Source organism: Triticum aestivum, chromosome 5D (assembly GCF_018294505.1).
Source record: "Triticum aestivum cultivar Chinese Spring chromosome 5D, IWGSC CS RefSeq v2.1, whole genome shotgun sequence".
Lineage (NCBI taxonomy): Eukaryota > Viridiplantae > Streptophyta > Magnoliopsida > Poales > Poaceae > Triticum > Triticum aestivum.
The window spans coordinates 21833112-21857884 of NC_057808.1; the positions used below are offsets into that span (position 1 = coordinate 21833112).

Genomic DNA, 24773 nt, shown 5'->3' on the forward strand with positions numbered 1-24773 from the left:
CGTAATGTAAGTTAGGCATTTTTCCTCACAAATAGTACATATAAAAGGAGTCCATGCGAAAGGATTGCAGTTTTTGAACTTTTATTCATTTTCTTTAATTTTTTTGAAAAGGGGTCAAAATGACCGGAATTATAGCAAGGAGTTGAAAATTTCCAAACTATAAGTGGTTCTTCGATATAATTACTACTTGTGTACCTAAAAGTGTTGTTTGCTAATTTTTAGGATAGAGCAATCACACAATTCAGTTCAAATTGAATTACTTTTGGGAAATCAGCATAAAGTGATTTAGATGTGCGAAAGTAACTAGAGCCCTAAAAAATCAATAACACTTGGTAGTTGTCCATCAAATATGGTTTACTTCATGTGAAAATTGGGATAGAGCCATTTTGCACCCTAGTTTTTGTAAGTTCCTCACAAAAAATACACATTTTTGATACTTAGAAAATAGAAAATGATATTTTTGTACAAAAAGTTCAAAACTATATTCGGCAACATTGTTTGTAATGGAAAGACTCACCTATATGCCCAAGTTCACAACATTATCATAAACTATGGAATGAATATAGTCATTGCGTTGGTCATTTGAGACCAAATTTTTCATGGAAAAAAGTGTAAATAATATGTCATTAAATGTAAAATTGTCGAAATAAAACTATCAGCCTCATCAAAATGAACAACTTTGATTTTTGAAGCATCTTCATCCGAGGTCGTATGCAACTGCTAGAGCGAAAACAATGCATTGTAGCTCAGACCCCCCTTTTGCCGAGTGGGACACTCGGCAAAGACTCCCTTTTTCCAAGTTTAGCACTCGGCAACACCCTGGTTGCCGAGGTTTGTTGTTTTACCGAGCATTTCATTTGCATAGTTTTTATTTCTGCCGATTACTTCTTTGGTAGGACCTCGGCAAAGATACTATTGCCGACTGCCTAACATATTGCACTCGGGAAAGAGCCTAACAATCGGCCAAGACGAAAATTCCAGTAGTGAAGCTTTAAAAGAGCGACTGCTTGTGTCTTGCCAGTTTCTTGAACCATTGGACTTGATCATGGAACAGTCGAGGAAAGAGTTCAACTGGACTAAACACAACGAGCTCATGTATATGAGTGGAAATGTCTCTGTTAAAACCCGCAAGGCCTTGATGGTGGACTTCAATGATATGGAGAGCGAGGCCAAGGTGATGCTTGCATGGACAAAGGTGTGTGGAGAAGGTATCACCTTCTTTGGAGCGTCGTGTCTGGTGCTCCTCGATGTTTTGTGCAATCCTTCTGTCCAAAGTCAGGCGATTGGACGTGCATATCGAATTGGTTAGCAAAACATTGTCCATACAAACAATCTAATTGGAGAAGGAACACAAGAGAAGGGCAAATATGATATAGAAGCTAAGAAGGAGACAATGTCAAATTTTTTTTTCAAGTGAGCCACGGCCTGCGGAGTGCAACCCATCATCAGAATTTATTTCCATTGACAGGATTTTGGAACAAATGACAAAAGATGAAAATCTGAAAGAGATTTTTGTGAATATACTCCCATCGTAGTAAGAATAGAACTTATAGATCTCTGGTAAGTGGGAGCTTCTAAGATCATAATGTTGCAATTTCCATATTTGTTTGTGGTTCTTATCCTTTTATATCATTTGTGGACAAGCACGCGTTCTATCAAATTCTGAATTTATGGATTCTTGAACAAAACAAGTAAAATTATTTGTAAGGTCTTGACAATAGAAATTCTAAATTGAGATCGCGTATGTGGTACGCCTCCTTTGGGTGAAAAAAATTTGAAAATGGCAGCCCTACAATATTTATACCTATCTGGAAGATGGGGCAGCACCATTCAGGTGCTTCCATTGCTCATGCCGTAAGGAGTGCACACACACACACTCCATGCATCAGCCCATAGCTATAGCTAGGTTCGCACAAGTCTGACCATATAAATGATGAGGCGCTCTCATCTTGTGTTCACATTTCTAATGTTCTAGCTTTATAGTTGTTATGGTCGATCTCTGTTCATTTCCAAATTGACAAGTGTATTATTTTTCAATCTGGGATAGAACAGGCTGGATGCCTCTGACCTAAGGGGTCTGCTGGCATGTCTTGATTCGATGTATGTCATGAATACCGATATCATATTCCGCCAGTCCAATTTGTTTGTTTTGTTTTTTTAGAAGGCATCAACACAATGTTTGATGTATGTCATGTGTGCTTGACACTTTTTCAACCTTCCCAACAACAATTGCTACACGTCAATCCACAATGTGCGTAGAAGGTGCTGAGAGCCTGACTCGAGTTTCCCGTTGTCTATCACCGGGAGATGGAAAATGATTACCCGGACAATGGACCCGACTCCTGCACGAGAACAACCTGAAGAAAAAGTTCAGCTTTATTTTGGTCAAAATGTATCATCCACTTTTGTAAAAATGAAGTCGTGCTTTTCAAAATATGTAAATTCCATGTACGTCTTCGAAATTTTGGCTTTTTGGATGTTGTCTTTAAGAAGATGCGGCAGGGTCAGCTAACGAGTCAAAGCAGGTTGGCGTGTTGTATGTTCGCCTGAAGAAGAGGCGGCACGGTCAGCTGACGAGTCGAAGCCACCGGTCCAGCCGAGGGGTCAAAGCGTCCATGTCAGCTGACGAGTCGAAGCAGGTCGGCATGTTGGATGTTGGCTTGAAGAATAGGCAACATGGTGATATTGAGAGATCTAGGAAATTTATAGAATTTGGGATTGTCCAATATATACGGTCTACTTTATGTGAAAATTAGAGTGGTACCAATTTGCACCCTGGTGTTTGTACATGCTTCACAAAAAATACCCATTTTTGACACATAGAAAATAGAAAATGATTTTATTGTATAAAAAGTTGAAAACTCTATTTGGCAACATTGTTTGCAATGCCAATTTGCACCAATATATCCGAGTTCACCACATTATCGTAAACTATGCAATGAATTTGGTCCTCACCTTAATCGTTTGGCTTGAAAGTCATGAATTTCCATATATACTTCATAGGCCATTTTGTGAAGGATTTTTTTCCAAAAGTGTCGTAATGTAAGTTAGGCATTTTTCCTCACAAATAGTACATATAAGAGGAGTCCATGCGAAAGGATTGCAGTTTTTGAACTTTTATTCATTTTCTTTCATTTTTCAAAAGGGGTCAAAATGACCGGAATTATAGCAAGGAGTTGAAAATTTCCAAAGTATAAGTGGTTCTTCGATATAATTACTACTTGTGTACCTAAAAGTGTTGTTTGCTAATTTTTAGGATAGAGCAATCACACAATTCAGTTCAAATTGAATTACTTTCGGGAAATCAGCATAAAGTGATTTAGATGTGCGAAAGTAACTAGAGACCTAAAAAATCAATAACACTTGGTAGTTGTCCATCAAATATGGTTTACTTCATGTGAAAATTGGGATAGAGCCATTTTGCACCCTAGTTTTTGTAATTTACTCACAAAAAATACACATTTTTTATACTTAGAAAATAGAAAATGATATTTTTGTACAAAAAGTTCAAAACTCTATTTGGCAACCTTGTTTGTAATGGAAACACTCACCTATATGCCCAAGTTCACCACATTATCATAAACTATGGAATGAATATAGTCAGTGCGTTGGTCATTTAAGACCAAATTTTTCATGGAAAAAAGTGTAAATAATATGGCATCAAACATAAAATTGTCGACATAAAACTATCAGCCTCATCAAAATGAACAACTTTGATTTTTGAAGCATCTTCATCCGAGGTCGTATGCAACTGCTAGAGCCAAAACAATGCATTTTAGCTAAGACCCCCTTTTACCGTGTGGGACACTCGGCAAAGACTCCCTTTTTCCGAGTTTAGCACTCGGCAACACCCTGGTTGCCGAGGTTTGTTGTTTTACCGAGCGTTTCATTGACGATACACGGCAAAGTACGTATTTGCATAGTTTTTATTTCTGCCGATTACTTCTTTGGTAGGAACTCGGCAAAGATACTATTGCCGACTGCCTAACATATTGCACTCGGGAAAGAGCCGAACAATCGGCCAAGATGAAAATTCCAGTAGTGAAGCTTTAAAAGAGCGAGTTCTTGTGTTTAGCCAGTTTCTTGAACCATTGGACTTGATCATGGAACAGTCGAAGAAAGAGTTCAACTGGACTAAACGCAACGAGCTCATGTATATGAGTGGAAATGTCTCTGTGAAAACCCGCAAGGCCTTGATGGTGGACTTCAATGATATGGAGAGCGAGGCCAAGGTGATGCTTGCATGGACAAAGGTGTGTGGAGAAGGTATCACCTTCTTTGGAGCATCGTGTCTGGTGCTCCTCGATGTTGTGTGCAATCCTTCTGTCCAAAGGCAGGCGATTGGACGTGCATATCGAATTGGTTAGCAAAAAATTGTCCATACAAACAATCTAATTGGAGAAGGAACACAAGAGAAGGGCAAATATGATATAGAAGCTAAGAAGGAGACAATGTCCAATTTTTTTTCAAGTGAGCCACGGCCTGTGGGGCGCAACCCATCATCAGAATTTATTTCCATTGACAGGATTTTGGAACAAATGACAGAAGATGAAAATCTGAAAGAGATTTTTGTGAATATACTCCCATCGTAGTAACAATAGAACTTATAGATCTCTGGTAAGTGGGAGCTTCTGAGATCATAATGTTGCAATTTCCATATTTGTTTGTGGTTCTTATCCTTTTATATCATTTGTGGACAAGCACGCGTTCTATCAAATTCTGAATTTGTGGATTCTTGAACAAAACAAGTAAAATTATTTGTAAGGTCTTGACAATAGAAATTCTAAATTTAGATCCCGTATGTGGTACGCCTCCTTTGGGTGAAACAAATTTGAAAATGGCAGCTCTACAATATTTATACCTATCTGGAAGATGGGGCAGCACCATTCAGGTGCTTCCATTGCTCATGCCGTAAGGAGTGCACACACACACACTCCATGCATCAGCCCATATCTATAGCTAGGTTCGCACAAGTCTGACCATATAAATGATGAGGCGCTCTCATCTTGTGTTCACATTTCTAATGTTCTAGCTTTATATTGGTTATGGTCGATCTCTGTTCATTTCCAAATTGACAAGTGTATTATTTTTCAATCTGGGATAGAACAGGCTGGATGCCTCAGACCTAAGGGGTCTGCTGGCATGTCTTGATTCGATGTATGTCATGAATACCGATATCATATAACATCAGTCCAATTTTTTTGTTTTGTTTTTTTAGAAGGCATCAACACAATGTTTGATGTATGTCATGTGTGCTTGACACTTTTTCAACCTTCCCAACAACAATTGCTACACGTCAATCCACAATGTGCGTTGAAGGTGCTGAGAGCCTGACTCGAGTTTCCCGTTGTCTATCACCGGGAGATGGAAAATGATTACCCGGACAATGGACCCGACTCCTGCACGAGAACAACCTGAAGAAAAAGTTCAGCTTTATTTTGGTCAAAATGTATCATCCACTTTTGTAAAAATGAAGTCGTGCTTTTCAAAATATGTAAATTCCATGTACGTCTTCGAAATTTTGGCTTTTTGGATGTTGTCTTGAAGAAGAGGCGGCACGGTCAGCTAACGAGTCGAATCAGGTCGGCGTGTTGTATGTTGGCTTGAAGAAGAGGCGGCACGGTCAGCTGACGAGTCGAAGCCACCGGTCCAGCCGAGGGGTCAAAGCCTCCATGTCAGCTGACGAGTCGAAGCAGGTCGGCATGTTGGATGTTTGCTTGACGAATAGGCAACATGGTGATATTGAGAGATCTAGAAAATTTATAGAACTTGGGAATTGTCTATTACATACGGTCTAATTTATGTGAAAATTTGAGTGGTACCAATTTGCACCCTGGTGTTTGTACATGCTTCACAAAAAAATACCCATTTTTGACACATAGAAAATAGAAAATGATTTTATTGTATAAAAAGTTGAAAACTCTATTTTGCAACATTGTTTGCAATGCCAATATGCACCTATATATCCGAGTTCACCACATTATTATAAACTATGCAATGAATTTGGTCCTAACCATAATCGTTTGGCTTGAAAGTCATGAATTTCCATATATACTTCATAGGCCATTTTGTGAAGGATTTTTTTCCAAAATTGTCGTAATGTAAGTTAGGCATTTTTCCTCACAAATAGTACATATAAAAGGAGTCCATGTGAAAGGATTGCAGTTTTTGAACTTTTATTCATTTTGTTTCATTTTTTCAAAAGGGGTTGTGTACCTAAAAGTGTTGTTTGCTAATTTTCAGGACAGTGCAATCACACAATTTAGTTCAAATTGAATTACTTTCGGGAAATCAGCATAAAGTAATTTAAATGTGCGAAAGTAACTAGAGACCTAGAAAATCAATAACACTTGGTAGTTGTCCATCAAATATGGTCTACTTCATGTGAAAATTGGGATAGAGCCATTTTGCACCCTGGTTTTTGTAATTTCCTCACAAAAAATACACAATTTTGATACTTGTAAAATAGAAAATGATATTTTTGTACAAAAAGTTCAAAACTCTATTTGGCAACATTGTTTGTAATGGAAAGATTCACCTATATGCCCAAGTTCACCACAGTATCATAAACTATGGAATGAATATAGTCATTGCATTGGTCATTTGAGACAAATTTTTAATGGAAATGTTTAAATAATATGGCATCAAATGTAAAATTGTCGACATAAAATTATCAATCTCATCAAAATGAACAACTTTGATTTTTGAAGCATCTTCATCCGAGGTCGTATGCAACTGCTATAGCCAAAACAATGCATTGTAGCTAAGACCCCTTTTGCCGAGTGGGACACTTGGCAAAGACTCCCTTTTTCCGAGTTTAGCACTCGGCAACACCCTGGTTGCCGAGTTTTGTTGTTTTACCGAACGTTTCATTGATGATACTAGGCAAAGTACCTGTTTGCCGAGTTTTTATTTCTGTCGATTACTTCTTTGGTAGGAAATCGGCAAAGATAGTATTGCTGACTGCCTAACATATTGCACTCGGGAAAGAGCCTAACACTCGGCAAAGACAAAAATTCCACTAGTGAAGCTTTAAAAGAGCGAGTGCTTGTGTTTAGCCAGTTTCTTGAACCATTGGACTTGATCATGGAACAGCCGAGGAAAGAGTTCAACTGGACTAACACAATGAGCTCATGTATATGAGTGGAAATGTCTCTGTTAAAACTGCAAGGCCTTGATGGTGGACTTCAATGATATGGAGAGCAAGGCCAAGGTGATGCTTGCTTGGACCAAGGTGTGTGGAGAAGGTATCACCCTCTTTGGAGCGTCGCGTGTGGTGCTCCTCGATGTTGTGTGCAACCCTTCTGTCCAAAGGCAGGCGATTGGACGTGCATATCGAATTGGTCAGCAAAAGATTGTCCATACAAACAATCTAATCGGAGAAGGAACACAAGAGAAGGGCAAATATGATATACAAGCAAAGAAGGAGCAAAAGTCCAAATTTTTGTTTTCTAGTGAGCCACGGCCTACGGAGTGCAACCCGTCATCAGAATTTATTTCCATTGACAGGATTTTGGAACAAATGATAGAAGATGAAAATCTGAAAGAGATTTTTGTGAATATACTCCCATCGTAGTAACAATAGAACTTATAGATCTCTGTTAAGTGGGAGCTTCTAAGATCATAATGTTGCAATTTACATATTTGTTTGTGGTTCTTATCCTTTTATATCATTTGTGGACAAGCATGCGTTCTATCAAATTCCGAATTTATGGATTCTTGAACAAAAGAAGTAAAATTATTTGTAAGGTCTTGACAATAGAAATTCTAAATTGAGATCGTGTATGTGGTACGCCTCCTTTGGGTGAAACAAATTTGAAAATGGCAGCCCTACAATTTTTATGCCTATCTGGAAGATGGGGCAGCACCATTCAGGTGCTTCCATTGCTCATGCCGTAAGGAGTGCACACACACACACTCCATGGATCTGCCCATAGCTATTGCTAGGTTCGCACAAGTCTGACCATATAAATGTTGAGGCGCTCTCATCTTGTGTTCACATTTCTAATGTTCTAGCTTTATATTTGTTATGGTCGATCTCTGTTCATTTCCAAATTGACAAGTGTATTATTTTTCAATCTGGGATAGAACAGGCTGGATGCCTCAGACCTAAGGTGTCTGCTGGCACGTCTTGATTCTATGCATGTCATGAATACTGGTATCATATTCCATCAGTCCAATTTGTTTGTTTTGGTTTTTTTAGAAGGCATCAACACAATTTTTGATGTATGTCATGTGTGCTTGACACTTTTTCGTCGTTCCCAACAACAATTGCTACACATCAATCAACAATGTGCGTAGAAGGTGCTGAGAGCCTGACTCGAGTTGCCTGTTGTCTATCACCAGGAGATGGAAAATGATTACCCGGACAATGGACCCGACTCCTGCACAAGAACAACCCAAAGAAAAAGTTCATCTTTATTTTGGTCAAAATGTATCATCCACTTTTGTAAAAATGAAGTCGTGCTTTTCAAATTGTGTAAATTCCATGCATGTCTTCGAAATTTTGGCTTTTTGGATGTTGTCTTGAAGAAGATGCGGCACGGTCAGGTAATGAGTCGAAGTAGGTCGGCGTGTTGTATGTTCGCCTGAAGAAGAGGCGGCATGGTCAGCTGACGAGTCGAAGCCCCCGGTCCAGTCGAGGGGTCAAAGCCTCCATGTCAGCTGACGAGTCGAAGCAGGTCGGCATGTTGGATGTTGGCTTGAAGAAGAGGCGACATGGATATATTGAGAGATCTAGAAAATTTATAGAATTTGGGATTGTCCAATACATATGATCTACTTTATGTGAAAATTAGAGTGGTACCAATTTGCACCCTGGTGTTTGTACATGCTTAAAAAATACCCATTTTTGACACATAGAAAATATAAATGATTTTGTTGTTTAAAAAGTTGAAAACACTATTTGGCAACATTGTTTGCAATGCCAATTTGCACCTATATATCCGAGTTCACCACATTATCGTAAACTATGCAATGAATATGGTCCTCACCTTAATCGTTTTGCTTGAAAGTCATGAATTTCCATACTTCATACCCCATTTTGTGAAGGACTTTATTTCAAAATTGTCGTAATGTAAGTTAGGCATTTTTCCTCACAATTAGTACATATAAAAGGAGTCCATGCGAAAGGATTGTAGTTTTTAAACTTTTATTCATTTTCTTTCATTTCCTCAAAAGGGGTCAAAATGACCGGCATTATAGCAAGGAGTTGAACATTTCCAAACTATAAGTGGTTCTTCGATATAATGACAACTTGTGTACCTAAAAATGTTGTTTGCTAATTTCTAGCACAGAGCTATCGCAAAATTGCAGTTCAAATTGAATTACTTTGGGGAAATCAGCATAAAGTGATTTAAATGTGCGAAAGTAACTAGAGACCTAGAAAATCAATAACACTTGGTAGTTGTCCATCAAATATGGTCTTCTTCATGTGAAAATTGGGATAGAGCCATTTTGCACCCTATTTTTGTAATTGCCTCACAAAGAATACACATTTTTGATACTTAATAAATAGAAAATGATATTTTTTTACAAAAGTTCAAAACTCTATTTGGCAACATTGTTTGTAATGGAAAGATTCACCTATATGCCATGTTCACCACATTATCATAAACTATGGAATGAATATGGTCATTCCGTCGGTCATTTGAGACCAAATTTTTCATGCAAAAAGTGTAAATAATATGGCATCAAATGTAAAATTGTCGACATAAAATTATCAGTCTCATCAAAATGAACAATTTTGATTTTTGAAGCATCTTCAACCGAGGTCGTATGCAACTGCTACAGCCAAAACAATGCATTGTAGCTAAGACCCCCTTTTGCTGAGTGGGACACTCAGCAAAGACTCCCTTTTTCCGAGTTTAGCACTCGGCAACACCCTAGTTGCCAAGTTTTGTTGTTTTACCGAGCGTTTCATTGACGATAACTGGCAAAGTACCTGTTTGCCGAGTTTTAATTTCTGCCGATTACTTCTTTGGTAGGAACTAAGCAAAGATACTATTGTCGACTGCCTAACATATTGCACTCGGGAAAGAGCGTAACACTCGGCAAAGAGGAAATTTCCCGTACTGAAGCTTTAAAAGAGCGAGTGCTTTTGTTTAGCCAGTTTCTTGAACCATTGGACTTGATCATGGAACAGCCGAGGAAAGAGTTCAGCTGGACTAAACACAACGAGCTCCCGTATATGAGTGGAAATGTCTCTGTTAAAACCCGCAAGGCCTTGATGGTTGACTTCAATTATATGGAGAGCGAGGCCAAGGTGATGCTTGCATGGACCAAGGTGTGTGGAGAAGGTATCACCCTGTTTGGAGCATCGCGTGTGGTGCTCCTCGATGTTGTGTGCAACCCTTCTGTTTAAAGGCAGCGATTGGACGTGCATATCGGATTGGTCAGCAAAAGATTGTCCATACATACAATCTAATCGGAGAAGGAACACAAGAGAGGGCAAATATGATATACAAGCTAAGAAGGAGCAAATGTCCAAATTGTTGTTTTCAAGTGAGCCACAGCCTTGGGAGTGCAACCCGTCATCAGAATTTATTTCCATTGACAAGATTTTGGAATGACAGAAGATGAAAATCTGAAACAGATTTTTGTGAATATACTCCCATCGTAGTAACAATAGAACTTATAGATTTCTGGTAAGTGGGAGTTTCTAAGATCAGAATGTTGCCATTTCCATATTTGTTTGTGGTACTTATCCTTTTATATAATTTGTGGACAAGCACGCGTTCTATCAAATTCTGAATTTAGCGATTCTTCGACAAAGGAAGTAAAATTATTTGCAAGGTATTGAAAATAGAAATTCTAAATTGAGATCGTATATGCGGTATGCCTCCTTTAGGTGAATTTTTTTGGAAATGGCATCCCTACAATTTTTATACCTATCTGGAAAATGGGGCAGCACCATTCAGGTGCTTCCATTGCTCATGCCGTAAGGAGTGCACACACACACTCCATGCACCAGCCCATAGCTATAGCTAGGCTCACACAAGTCTGACCATATAGATGACGCGGCGCTCTCATCTTGTGTTCACATTTCTAATGTTCTAGCTTTATATTTTTTATGGTCGATCTCTGTTCATTTCCAAATTGACAAGTGTATTATTTTTCATTCTGGGATAGAACAGGCTGGATGTCTCAGACCTAAGGGGACTGCTGGCATGTCCAGATTGTATGTATGTCATATATACCGACATCATATTCCATCAGTCCAATTTGTCTGTTTTGGTTTTTTAGAAGGCATCGACACAATGTTTGATGTATGTCATGTGTGCTTCACACTTTTTCATCCTTCCCAACAACAATTGCTACACTTCAATCTACAATGTGCGTAGAAGGTGCTGAGAGCCTGACTCGAGTTGCCCGTTGTCTATCGCCGGGAGATGGAAAATGATTACCTGGACAACGGACCCGACTCCTGCACGAGAACAACCTGAAGAAAAAGTACAGCTTTATTTTGGTCAAAATGTATCATCCACTTTTGTAAAAATGAAGTCGTGCTTTTCAAAATGTCTAAATTCCATGTACGTCTTTGAAATTTTGGCTGTTTGGATGTTGTCTTGAAGAAGAGGCGGCACGTTCAACTAACAAGTCAAAGCAGGTCGGCGTGTTGTATGTTGGCATGAAGAAGAGGCGAAGCCCCCGGTCCAGCCGAGGGGTCAAAGCCTCCATGTCAGCTGACGAGTCGAAGCAGGTCGGCTTGTTGGATGTTGGCTTGAAGAAGAGGCGACATGGTGATATTGAGAGATCTAGAAAATTTAGAGAATTTGGGATTGTCCAACACATACGGTCTACTTTATGTGAAAATTAGAGTGGTACCAATTTGCACCCTGGTTTTTTTCAGTATGAGAGGTCCTACGTCGTCAGGAAAAGAAGATTTAGCACATAGCGAGGCTAGTATCCAAAGAGGACGTACAAGAGAAAGATGTGGATTTCGAAGAAGTTTTCGTTCCCGTTTCAAAGATGGACTCAGAGAGATTGCTCATCGCTCTCGCGGCTCAGGAATCATGGAAGATACATCACATGGATGTAAAATCCGCATTTTTGAACGACGAGTTAGAAAAAGATGTGTATGTGAATTAGTCACCGGGCTTCATCAAAGAGGGAGAAGAACACAAGGTACTGAAGCTACACAAAGTCTTGTACGGGCTACGACAAGACCCTCAGGCATGGAACATCGAACTTGATCAATCTTTGATTTCTCTTGGATTTGAGAAAGCCACACTAGAGCATCCAATGTACAAACGAGTTGAAGGAAAGGATCGTCTACTAGTTGGCATCTACATCGATGACCTATTAATTACCGGAGCAGATGAAGAAGTGATTGTAAAATTCAAGCTACAAATGAAAGATCTTTTCAAGATGGATGGTCTCGGTCTTTTAACCTACTACCCCAGGATAGAGGTACATCAAAGACGGAGGGGATCACACTATGCCAGGAGGCATACAAAAGGAAGGTACTTGAAAGTCATGGCATGAAAGATTGCAATCCAATTGACGCTTCAATGAAACTTCGTCTTGAGCTGAGCAATAAGAGTAAAGTACCCGCAGTTGATGCAATAAAGTATATTGCAATGTCCGCTGGGGAGTATCAAGGTGTGTGGCTAGGAAGGTTACACAGTGATCTCATGGATCGAGATCCAACAAGTGGTACTTAATGTTGATAGCAAGTCTTAATTTTTTCTACGTGAAGATCCAGCACGCCATGATAGAAGCAAGCACATTAATACGGTGTATCACTACATAAAGGACTGCATGGAAAAAGGGAAAGTCAACTACATTTACACCAATGATCAGATGATAGATATGCTAACCAAGACTTTGGACCGAGAGAAGTTTTTGAAGATACGAAGAAGGATCGACGTCCGAGTTGTAATATGGTGACGTCGTGTTTAGGGGGATGATTGTTAGAATTAACCACGTAGTCACAATCTGGCTCGGACGTGAACAGGACACCGAGTCGTATTGGGTTAGGCTAGTTAGCTTTACTCCTATATATACACTACCCCTTGTAATCTTTGTACCGTTAGTTCAAATCAATATAAAGAAAAATCAGGACCTATATGGTCCTCTGCGTATTGTGTTTTGGTGAAAGATTTCTAATCCATCAAGTCCCCGGCCGATTGATACATACGTGCTACTGCGTTGAAGCTAGCTCACGTGAAAATCAATCCAGTTGTTTGCTTGCCTGCTTATAGTTCTAAGACGTGTGCGTTGCCGTGGCCAAAAGTATAGGTCTGGAAGTTCGTCGAGAAAGTAGTTCGTCTAACAGCGGCAGTCGGGACCTGCGCCAACACAGTATTGGGTATCTGAACTTGAAAAAGAAGCTTAAGAAAATTAACTTTTCCTCTTCAGCTTTTCATAAGAATGAGAAAGCATACTTAATGGTTGGACTCAATTGTAAAAAGGCATTGATCCCTTTATATGTTCAATTTGTTGCTTTTCTCAACTAGCTAGGGACTCTTTAATAAAAGGCAGGACTCTGGTATTGTATTAATTCCAAGAACTGAGAACTATTGTTGGAGATATAATCATGTATGTGATTTCCATGTATTTATGCAAATAGTATTTTTTAAGGCAGATTTAGATAATCGGAGGGAGTAGTATATCATATAGATCTAGTGTTAAAAGGAGAAGAATGCTGCTCACCTCACAACAACTAAGACAATCAAAAGCCTTCACGTTCACCAGATCTGAAGCCCCGCGGTCGTCATGTTTCTGAGACCACATGGTCCGTGGCTCCCAGCTCAAACCTAACATTTTATCTAGGATGCCTCAAACAACCACTGACTCTCCCCTCACCCAGTGTTTCTGGAAGTGCTTGAGATCATCCGGCTTTGCAGCATCTGACACCGGGTAATATAGCCAATTATCAGCTGAGTACTGCCTGGAAGCAGCTATCCTTTTCTCCCTAGACAAACAACAGCTGCATGCATCATCTGCACCTGCCACATCAGCAGAGGGCAAGAAGAGTTTGAATGTTGTAGCTTCTGCCTCAAGACGGGTAAGCCAGTCCTCCTGGAAGAGCCGCCTCTGCTCAAGACCCTGGCGGCCGCAGCCCCCGAGCTTGGTGGGAGGGCAAGAGATGCTTCCACCATTGGCAGCTACGTTAGCCACCGACTTAGTTTTTGTAACTTTCTTTCCCTCTCTTGTAATATTTTGATGTTCGCCTCCTGATGAGAAGCACGAGTGTTGGTTGCCACCGTGCAAGTAGTCGGGTCCATTATCCGGGTAATAGTCCTCCATCGCCTCACAGCAGCCTCAGAGGTTGTTCTCAGGGAGCTCCTTGCAGCAGAGGACGCATAGCTCGTAGCCGCACTCCGGGTCTGGGCACCATCTATGGAGATCGTAAATTCATGTGTCCCAATTGTTGGTGCAAAGAAAAGAAAAAAAATGTAATGCACAAATTTACATTAAAGATTGGACAGATGGAATTTACTGCTAGACATCATGATTTACATAGGATCAAGACGTACCTGTAGACCCAGTCGTCTTTGTCGAACGAGGCTTGTTCTATGCTTAGATGGTATAATGACACCCCTGGGAATTTGTGGGAATAAGTAAAACGAGATTAATTAGCACAGAAAATTAACATGCGGCTGATAATATATAGATCCCAAGTCTCCGGCTGGTGGTGGTACAATGGTCAACTTTTCATGATGTTCGTCATAATATATACACGGATTCACCTGTCATCTTGGCCTCGATCAGCCTGTCAGCTAGCACTTACGAACCGGGACTAATGTCCCGTTTTCTACTAGTGCAACTATCTTCCTTAAAAAAAAACATGAAATTATAGCTGGTTTCTTCAATCCCACAGCCTCCTATGATTATCTTAGATAATTACATTTTGATTAACTAAGTTATTCAAGATAGCGTTGTCGAAATTATCAAGGCAACATGGCTTCTAGGAGTCCTTCCCTGCCACGAAGCAATTGCAAAAATGTGTTTACAAAATGAAGCATACATAACTCAAATGTCTATCTTAATATTACTATGAAATAATTCTAGCTCCAAGCGCCTCAATATATTCTATATTAAATAATTTAACCACTATTTTGTGCAGCACCTGGATGTGATCTGCAGCCACTTTTCCTCCTAGTTTACTTCACAGTTCAAAGAAAAGTAATTTTGTTGCATCAAGGAGAAAGCATGTCACAAATTGTCTCGTAAGACCTACAAATTTGTTAATCAAGGGCTTCGTTCCGGGCCACTGCTCTCTAGGAAAAACTGTTTGAGGTCGTGTTTCAAGGTCTCAACAGCATGATTAACAAGATGTACAACCATCTTCTTTACCTGCATATTGTACCTCCCTATACTCTCACTTCCCTATCATCTGTTGCCTCCTCAACGACACCTACAAGTTGAGTGATCTTGCGACTCGTCTTCCCTCATGCTCCAACTGGGAATTGCTGTCCTCTCTTATCTAACGGCTCTAACAACCGACGTTCATGCATGATTGGCTGCCAGGTCATCCGCCAACGTAGAGGCACCAAGGGATGGCTTTTTCAGGGTTGGTAAACTTTGGAAGAACACATTTTCATGCAAATTGTGCACTGGGAGTTTTACCAAAGAGTCATGGTTGTGCTATGTCCGCTAATTGATGTTTGGTAAACTTTTGGAGAGCATATTATTGTTGCACATAAATTCGTTCACGAAACCTCCAGGATGTTTCTAGGTGTTAGTAACCGGTGCCACAAAATCATTTTGTTCATGGTGGTAAGTGTTAAGATGCTGAAAACATATGGAAATGGGGCAATGGAAGAGCACCAAGACTGAAAATAAGCAACATGGGTCCATATATCTCTATGACGATTACAAATGACAACTCATGCAACAAGATTAGCCCAAGCTGACCGGCCCTTTACGTTGTACTTTTTTTTCATATACAAACTTGTAAAAAAAATACACAACAGAGAAACCCTACTGTCTTCCTTAAAAAAATAGCCAATATGATTATGTCTCATTTCTTTGTCCAGCAACCTCCTAGGATTATATTACAGAAATAAAAATGAATAACTAAGCTATTTAAAAATAGAGTTGTTGAAATTAATTGAAAACATGGCTTCTAGGAATCTTGCCTGCCATGGTCCACGAAGCAACTGCAACACAGTGTCTACAAAATGAAGAGTACATAATTCAAATCTCCGTCTTATTATTTAAATTTTAGCTCCAAGTGCCTCAAATAAATGCTATACTAAATATGTTTGACCACTATTTTCTGCAGCGGCTGGATGTGACCTGTAAGCACTTTTCCTCCTAGTTTACATCTTCATTCAAAGAAAATTAATTTTGCTGCCTCAAGGAGAAAGCATGTTACAAATTGTCTAGCAGGAACTGCAAATCTGATAATAAAGGGCTTCGTGCAGAGTCACTCCTTTCCGGGAAAAAATGATTCAGATCATCTTTCAAGGTCTGAACGGCACGATTAACAGCATATACGATCATGTTCTTGACCTGCATTTTGTACATAATATGTTTATCACAGTTCCGCAAGCAAAGACACATGCAAGTACAGATCTCGATCAAGAAGCATGTAATCAGAGAGCCCAAAAGGATTGAGTTTGTGTTCTGGAACATAATTCAATTAACTATGTTTGCACCAAAACATAGGGTTAACATATTCATGTAAAAAGGTTTACCTATAGTTTGTCTTCCTTTGATCTGTGGTCTTTGGGTAATAAGCGGAAATCTTCGTTCAGCATCATACATTGTCTAACATTCTCAGGGGAAACAAAGTCTAGAGCAATCTTGGTACAAGACTAGAAAAGTAATAGAAGAACACAATCAGTTACATGTTACAGAAATAATAAACCAGCTTTTTCCCGTCAAATATGATCATGTCTATATCTATAGTGTGTTCAGGAGATATATACCTGAAGATTACGTACTTGATGTGGACAAGCGGCTGGTATGAAAACAGCTTCTCCAAGCTTTTGTACTATAGTCCAAGGCTCTACTCCTGAAACGCATTAGCAATTTGGAAAGATATAAGTATAAGACTTTAGTTCACTTTTATTAGAAACTTCTAACGTATTGAGTGAGATTGTGCAGGTAGTATGGCTCACCAAATTCAAGTTTAAGCTTCCTCTTGTGGTGTTCCGTCAGATAAAACGTTTCGTCGTGCATTGGGTTATACACCTACAGCAAGATATGAAATCGGAAGTAAATAAGATAGATGATAGGGAGTACATGTACTTCTGTTACCAAAAGTACCAACCTTTCTGACTTGAACACAATGTATATGATGAAACTCTTTTGAGTGCTTTGTCAAATATTCATTCAATTTTGGGACATCCTCTCTTCTAAATATATCCCAGAGAGCGCCCTCTTGACACTCCATATGTTCAGGTGATGTATTGTGTTTTGCATAGCCATCCCTGTCTATTTCATCACTGCATAATTCATTTTTGTCTTGGGCCATATGCTTTAATTTCAGATCAGTGATGGCACTTTCTTGCCTCCAATAAGCGGGAACCTTGGCAGTATGCATCAGTACATGCACCTAATATTAGAACAAAACATTAAAATTGGATAAATCAACTAGCTAGTAGGTAGTAGGATGGCTATTTCACACAGAATAATAAATAATGCATACTAATTTCAAATGAATTACAGAATGGAGGAATTCTTTCGGTTATAGTTGTAGACACTTATCTATCTCACTTACCGCATCAGTCATGTCACAGTGAAGCTTTGTAAAAGAATCTCCTCTTTCAAGTTCTTGTGAAGTACCATATGCTATGTATGATCTTGGGCCCAAATCAACCTTGTGGACGTCGTTAGGAAGGAAAGTTGCAATATTAAGGGAGCCAAAATTCGGGTTGGTGTATGGTTGGAGAGGTAATGAAGTCGTATACATTTCTGCATGGTTTGGTAAGAGATCTTCAAATTGATTTGAAGTAGGCCAATCCTTCAGTTTGAGCATCTCTGGCCAACCATTACCATAACTTCGACCTTTGTAGTACCCTTTGAAGAAGTCGGTATTGGGTATTTCAAGCTGAGAAAGAAGCTTAAACAAATTAACTTTTCCTCTTCATCTTTTCATAAGGACGGAAAAACATACTTAAAGGGCGTGAACCCAATTGCATGTGATATAAATAGATATATAGAAGGCACTGAACCCTTTATATGTTCGATCTGTTGCTTTTTTCAGCTAGCTAGGGACTCTCTATTGGAACTCTAGTATTGTGTTAATTCCAAGAACTGAGAACTATTGTTTGAGATTTAATTATGTATGTTATTTCGATGTATTAGTGCAAATAGTATATTTTAAGACTGATTTAGACAATCGGAGGGAGTACTATATCATGCAAATCTAGTGATAAAAGGAGAAAAATGCTGCTCACCTCACAGCCACTAAGGCAATCGATAGCCTTCACGTTCACAATATCTGAAGCCCTATCATCACTATGTATCTGAGACCACATGGATGCCTCGAACAACGACTGGCTCTCCCCTCACCCAATGTTTCTGGAAGTACTTGAGGTCATCCGGCTTTGCAGCGTCTGACACCGGGTAATACAGCCAATTATCATTTGAGTTATCCCTGGACGCAGCTCTCCTTTTCTCCATAGACAAACTGCAAAGGCAGCTACATGCATCATCGGCACTTGCCACATCAGAAGCGGGCAAGAAGAGTTTGTACGTTGTGGCTTCTGCCTCGAGATGTGTAAGCCAGTCCTCCGGGAAAAGCCGTCTCAGTTCAAGAGTCAGGCGGCCGCAGCCCCCGAGCTCGGCGGGAGGGCAAGGGATGCTGCCATCGTTGGCAGCTACGTTCGCTACCCACTTAGCTATTTTAAGTTTCTTTGATTGTCTTGCAATGTCTTGACCTTTGCCTGCCGACGAGGAGCACGTCTGTGGATTGCCTCCATGCAAGTAGTCGGGTCCATTGTCCGGGTAATCGTCCTCCATCTCCTCACAACAGCCTCGGAGGTTGTTCTCGCGGAGCTCCTTGCAGTAGAGGACGCATAGCTCGTAGCCGCACTCCGGGTCTGGGCACCTTCTATGGAGATCGTAAATTGATGTGTCGCAATTATTGCTACAAAGAAAAGAAATGTAATGCACACATTACATTAAAGATTGGATCGACGGAATCTACTGGTAGAATTATGATTTACGTAGGATCAAGGCGTACCAGTAGACCCTGTCATCTTTGTCGAACACGGCTGGTTCTATGCGTAGATGGTATGATGACACCCCTGTGAATTTGTGGGAATAAGTAAAAAGAGATTAATTAGCACAAAAGATTAACAAGCGGCTTATAATATATAGATCTGAAGTCCCGGGCTGCTGGTGGTACAATAGTAGACTATTCATGCTGGTGGTACACTAGTAGACTGTTCATGATGTTCGTCATAATATATCTACGTATTCACCTGTCATCTTGGCCCCGATCTGCCTCTCAGCTAGCTGCTCCTTATTCATATCTGACAAGCACGGAAGAAGGTAATGCAACAAGTAGCGTGCATTCCTTTCCTTGCAGATTTGGCACTCTGAGAGCCCTTCACACCTACGTACGAAGCTAGAATTAAGAATACATCGACCAATTACATATCAATTAATTTTATAACAATGAGACGACAGGTGTACATGCACGAGAAGCTAAGCTAGCTATATATTGTGATGGATCGATCGCTAGATAGCAAGGGCCAGGCGACATGGTACGTACCTGTGCTTGTTGGCGCAGGCGGCACTAGAGTATGTCCCCTCGTCGCGGTCACACGGTGGCGGCTGCTCCTGAATGCAAAGTATTATGGAAAGTTATATTAGACGATTAATTAACTAGCTTCCAAAAACACATGAAATGCCGGCCACGCTGAGAATGGAAAGAAACACGGACGGACGGGCCGGGAACATGGATGTTTCAGTCGGTACTCACGTTGCGGGCGCCGACGTCCGCCGCCGCCGGGGTCTTGCCGCCCGCCTCCATGCCCACGGCCGCCTTCATCATCTTGGAGCCGCTGCGTGTCACCCTGCGTGGTACAGCTTCTCTGTATGGGGTTGGCGCCGCCTTCTTCCTCATCATGTCCGCGCGGGCGCTTCTGCGTGTGGCTCTCCTTCCGTTGGAGATCTCAGCCTCCAGGATATGGACGCTGACCTCCGGGATCTGCACCACAAAACAAGTATAGTTCATGAAATGGCCACCACGGCTAGGTGAAATGAAAACCAAGTTTGCCAATCCATCGCCTCACCTTCACTAGCGAACACGAGGAGGATCCCCCCTCTCTCCAGCTCGCCGGAGCCGGACCCTTCAGCCTCGTGGATCTCGCCCGGCCGTCCCGGCCTTCCCCTCTTCTGCTGCGCCACCGGCAGACACAAGTAATTAAGCTAGCAGCCTAGCACCCAACTTATCCCTTCATGCAGACGCAGATCGATGAAACAAGCAAAAACCAGAAAGAAACGTCACCTTCTTCACCATGTTTACGCCGTCCGCCGGCGCAAGATCTGACGCCACCTGGCTGAACCGTTTCCTCCCAAACCGCAGCGTCCTTGCCTCCTCCTCCGGCGCCGGGGACGCGTCCTCCACACATGTCCGGCCGGCGAGCTTGCAAGATGCCATCACTTCCCTTGCACAAAAACACACGATGATCTGCTCTCTCACTCTATTCCTCGCGACTGATCGATGGGTGTGCCTGCTGTGCTTTTCCCAGTCTCTGTGCGAGGGTATTTATAGGTAAACGTGGACGGCGAGCGCATGGGCGTATGCCTCGCTGCGTGAGGGGCCACGCGGCTAATGGGCCCCGCACCATTACTCCCTTCTTCTTTGCGCATCGGATGTGGCTGTCTCACGTCGAATGACCGTTGTGGACAACTCTACGTGACACAACCGGGTGCACTAAAAGTTCAAATTATGATCTTTTTATTTTGGAAATGCAAATTACTCCCTTTCTAAATATAAGTCTTTTTAGGGATTTAACTACGAACTACACACGGATGAATATAGACTTATTTTAAGTGTAGATTCACTCCTTATATATACTTAATAAAAATTACTTAAGGTTCTCTCGTCCAGCTCGTCCTTCGTAGACATTTTCCTTTTCCTCTAATATTTTATTTAATTACCAGATAAAATTAGTTTTTCTTTGGGAAGACATTAACTTCTTACTATGTCGCGAACCAACCTGTGGTTGGATGGTTACGAGGACAGTGATCTCCTCTGCCCACCAGTGTTCAAGTCCAGACATAACATTGGTGCTATCATTTACCTAGATTTATTACAGGCCATCCGGCGATGTGTGTTCAGCGGGACGAGATATTCCCGTCGACTACGCGTCTGTGGTGACTTCGTCAATCTCAAGATGATGATGTGCGAGATCAATCTGTCGGAAGTACTCATAGGATAGGGTGTGTGTGCTTTCATATGGAAGAGTGTATGTGCGTATGTATGAGTATCTGCTCTGTACCGTGTTCAAGAAAAAAGTTCTTACTAATTCATCACCAAAAAGAATCTTAAAATTTATTTAGGTAGGTATATCACGGACATAATTTGATAAATAACTAATTAGACAATCACAATAATATGAAAGGTAATCGTGGGCTAACATGCTGTAGAATATTTGCACACGTTGCAATGCACAGATAATTATCTAGTATATATTAAAATTTGGGCCGTTCATGAGATTATTAGCAACAAATCTAAGGTGTTAGCGAGGACTAGGGCCCCGTTGGTCCCCCTGGCCCCACCACTCGCCATGAGGCGGCGGCGACGATGGAAAGACAATGTGTGTGGCTTGTGTGGGCTCAACGTGCGTGCGACTGCAACCTCCATGCATCAGTGGCTGCTGTCTGGGGTGGTGATGCAGCGAACACGCAGATTAATTGTGCATGTTCATGTGATCAAATAACTCATCATCGTCGAGGAATATGGTTTAGCTTATGATGCCATGAGCAAAACTTCCTTTTTACAAGCAAAACTTCTTTTTTACAAGCAAAACATCCGAGTGTTACTCCTCTACGATAGGATTACATCTAATACTACATGTCAAATGCAATCTCACACCTTGCGCAACAAATGGGGCGAAAGATGCAAATCTACAACCAATTCTAGCATTTTTAGCTAGACAATGAGGAACCACATATTGATCGTGCTCAACCTTCATGAGGGCATACTCACTGACCAAAGCGAAAATTTAAAAGCAATGAGAAACGCTACTCAAACTCAAGATATGATGGTTCAAGGTCATGGTATGAAGGCAAAAGGACAAGTCTTAGAGAAATAAAGTGTCACAATTGTGGACAATCTGAAGACTTTTTTGCATTTTGTCCCCCAAGCCTCTCAGGGAAAGAAATGGCTCCCCAAGAATAGAAAGCAAAAAAGAGAGAAAGAGAGATATGCACATAAAGAGAAAAGAAAAATCTTCCGAGACATACTCAAGCTGCTAAACAAGAGAAAATATTAGCTAATGGGTATCTAACTCCGAGTCTGATACCAATCGTAAACATAGCAACAATGATATAAATGTAGGCATGAGGATGGATAATGGGGCGTTGTATGGATAAAATCAATTATGTAATAGCGGTAACATACGATGATAGTAGTCAAATCATCAACTCATGCAGACATGTGTTCTGTACACAGTCGTACGTGCTTGCAATAAGATCTTGCACAACATTTTCGGTCCTACCCTCGCATTTTCCGCAAGATTGTAATGAACATCAAGGGTAACTAAGGCACTCCTTTTACAAATCGAAGCAAAGCATTAGTAACCAATGAGCTTGTAATAATCAAGTTACAATCATTTACTTTGATACCCCAATTATTGTCACTTCGAGTTCTCTGGTTCAGAATAATAATAGTTGCATACAACTTGCAGATATGATCCCAACACATAAATATCCATGAAAACACATTTGGTTTAGATATGAAATCATGACACTCGGACCCTAATGTCATGCATGAAGCATATCAACATCAAGTTCACTAGATACGTGATACTAGTCATCAAACTTTAACAGCTACGTCAATTATTACATAAGGATCCCTCGATGGAGAGATAGGGGCTGAGATCCCTCACCTTGAGGAATGCCATGTGTATGGGATGATGTCCGGTAAAAATTCTCCTTGGGCATTGAACCCAAGCCAAAGGACGTGTCATGTTCCTGAGATGTCTGCCCTTCATTGAGCACCACTGAATGAGACCGACGTAGTAGCATAGATGACTCATGTCGTGGAAATGGCGTTGTCGTACTCGGAACCTCTGAGGGTGTCCTAGACTAAGGGGTCCTCGAGCTGCCAGCCTATCTCTCATGGACCGTACTGGTGGGCCCCGCTTGATTCATCAAAGGAGGGCCAGACTGCATGAGAGCCCGCACTGTGGAAGGAGATCTCCAAAGACTTGGTGTATCCCCCAAGTCTTGTTAGCGAAACCGACATGTTTATCCTCTAATGATGACCGACCATATGTAACCCTAGGTACCCCTGGTGTCTATATAAACCAGAGGGTTTAGCCCGTGGGGGACCATTACTACCATACCCAGCTAGGGTTTAGTTCATCTGATCTCGTGGTAGATCAACTCTATAATTGTCATACACATACATCAATACAATCAAGTGGGACGTTGCTACCTCTTGAGCACTGCGTTGGTCTTCCCTTGAAGAGGAAAGGGTGATGCAGCAAAGTAGCGTAAGTATTTCCCTCAGTTTTTGAGAACCAAGGTATCAATCCAGTAGGAGGCCACGCAGGAGTCCCTCGCACCTACACAAACAGTAAATCCTCGCAACCAACGTGATAAGGGGTTGTCAATCCCTACATGCTCACTTACGAGAGTGAGATCTGATAGATATGATAAGATAATATTTTTGGTATTTTTATGATAAAGATGCAAAGTAAAGAAAACAAAATAAAAACAGCGCCAGAAATAGCTTGTTGTCGGGAGATTAATATGATGGAAAATAGACCCGGGGGCCATAGGTTTCACTAGTGGTTCTCTCATGAGCATCAGTATTACGGTGGGTGAACAAATTACTGTTGAGCAATTGACAGAATTGAGCATAGTTATGAGAATATCTAGGTATGATCATGTATATAGGCATCACGTCCGAGACAAGTAGACCGACTCCTGCCTGCATCTACTACTATTATTCCACACATTGACCACTATCCAGCATGCATCTAGAGTATTAAGTTCATAAGAAAAGAGTAACGCTTTAAGCAAGATGACATGATGTAGAGGGATAAACTCATGCAATATGATATAAACCCCATCCTGTTATCCTCGATGGCAACAATACAATACGTGCCTTGCTGCCCCTACTGTCATTGGGAAAGGACACCGCAAGATTGAACCCAAAGCTGAGCACTTCTCCCATTGCAAGAAAGATCAATCTAGTAGGCCAAACCAAACTGATAATTCGAAGAGACTTGCAAAGATAACCAATCATACATAAAAGAATTCAGAAGATTCAAATGTTGTGCATAGATAAACTTGATCATAAACCCACAATTTATCGGTCTCAACAAACACATCGCAAAAGAAGTTTACATCGAATAGATCTCCACAAGAGAGGGGGAGAACATTGTATTGAGATCCAAAAAGAGAGAAGAAGCCATCTAGCTAATAACTATGGACCCGAAGGTCTGAGGTAAACTACTCACACAACATCGGAGAGGCTATGGTGTTGATGTAGAAGCCCTCCGTGATCGATGCCCCCTCCGGCGGAGCTCCGGAACAGGCCCCAAGATGGGATCTCACGGGTACAGAAGGTTGCGGCGGTGGAATTAGGTTTTTGGCTCCCTATCTGGTAGTTTGGGGGTACGTAGGTA

General features: G+C 41.0%; 3 pseudogenes; 2 read left to right on the forward strand and 1 right to left on the reverse strand.

The window, feature by feature from the left end:
* Positions 1-1045: 1045 nt before the first annotated feature.
* LOC123124129 (SNF2 domain-containing protein CLASSY 3-like) lies at positions 1046-4592 on the forward strand (annotated as a pseudogene).
* A 2494-nt stretch (positions 4593-7086) lies between these two features.
* On the forward strand, positions 7087-7576 carry LOC123124130 (SNF2 domain-containing protein CLASSY 3-like; annotated as a pseudogene).
* Positions 7577-14268: 6692 nt separating this feature from the next.
* On the reverse strand, positions 14269-20569 carry LOC123120150 (lysine-specific demethylase JMJ25-like; annotated as a pseudogene).
* Between the last annotated feature and the right edge of the window lie 4204 nt (positions 20570-24773).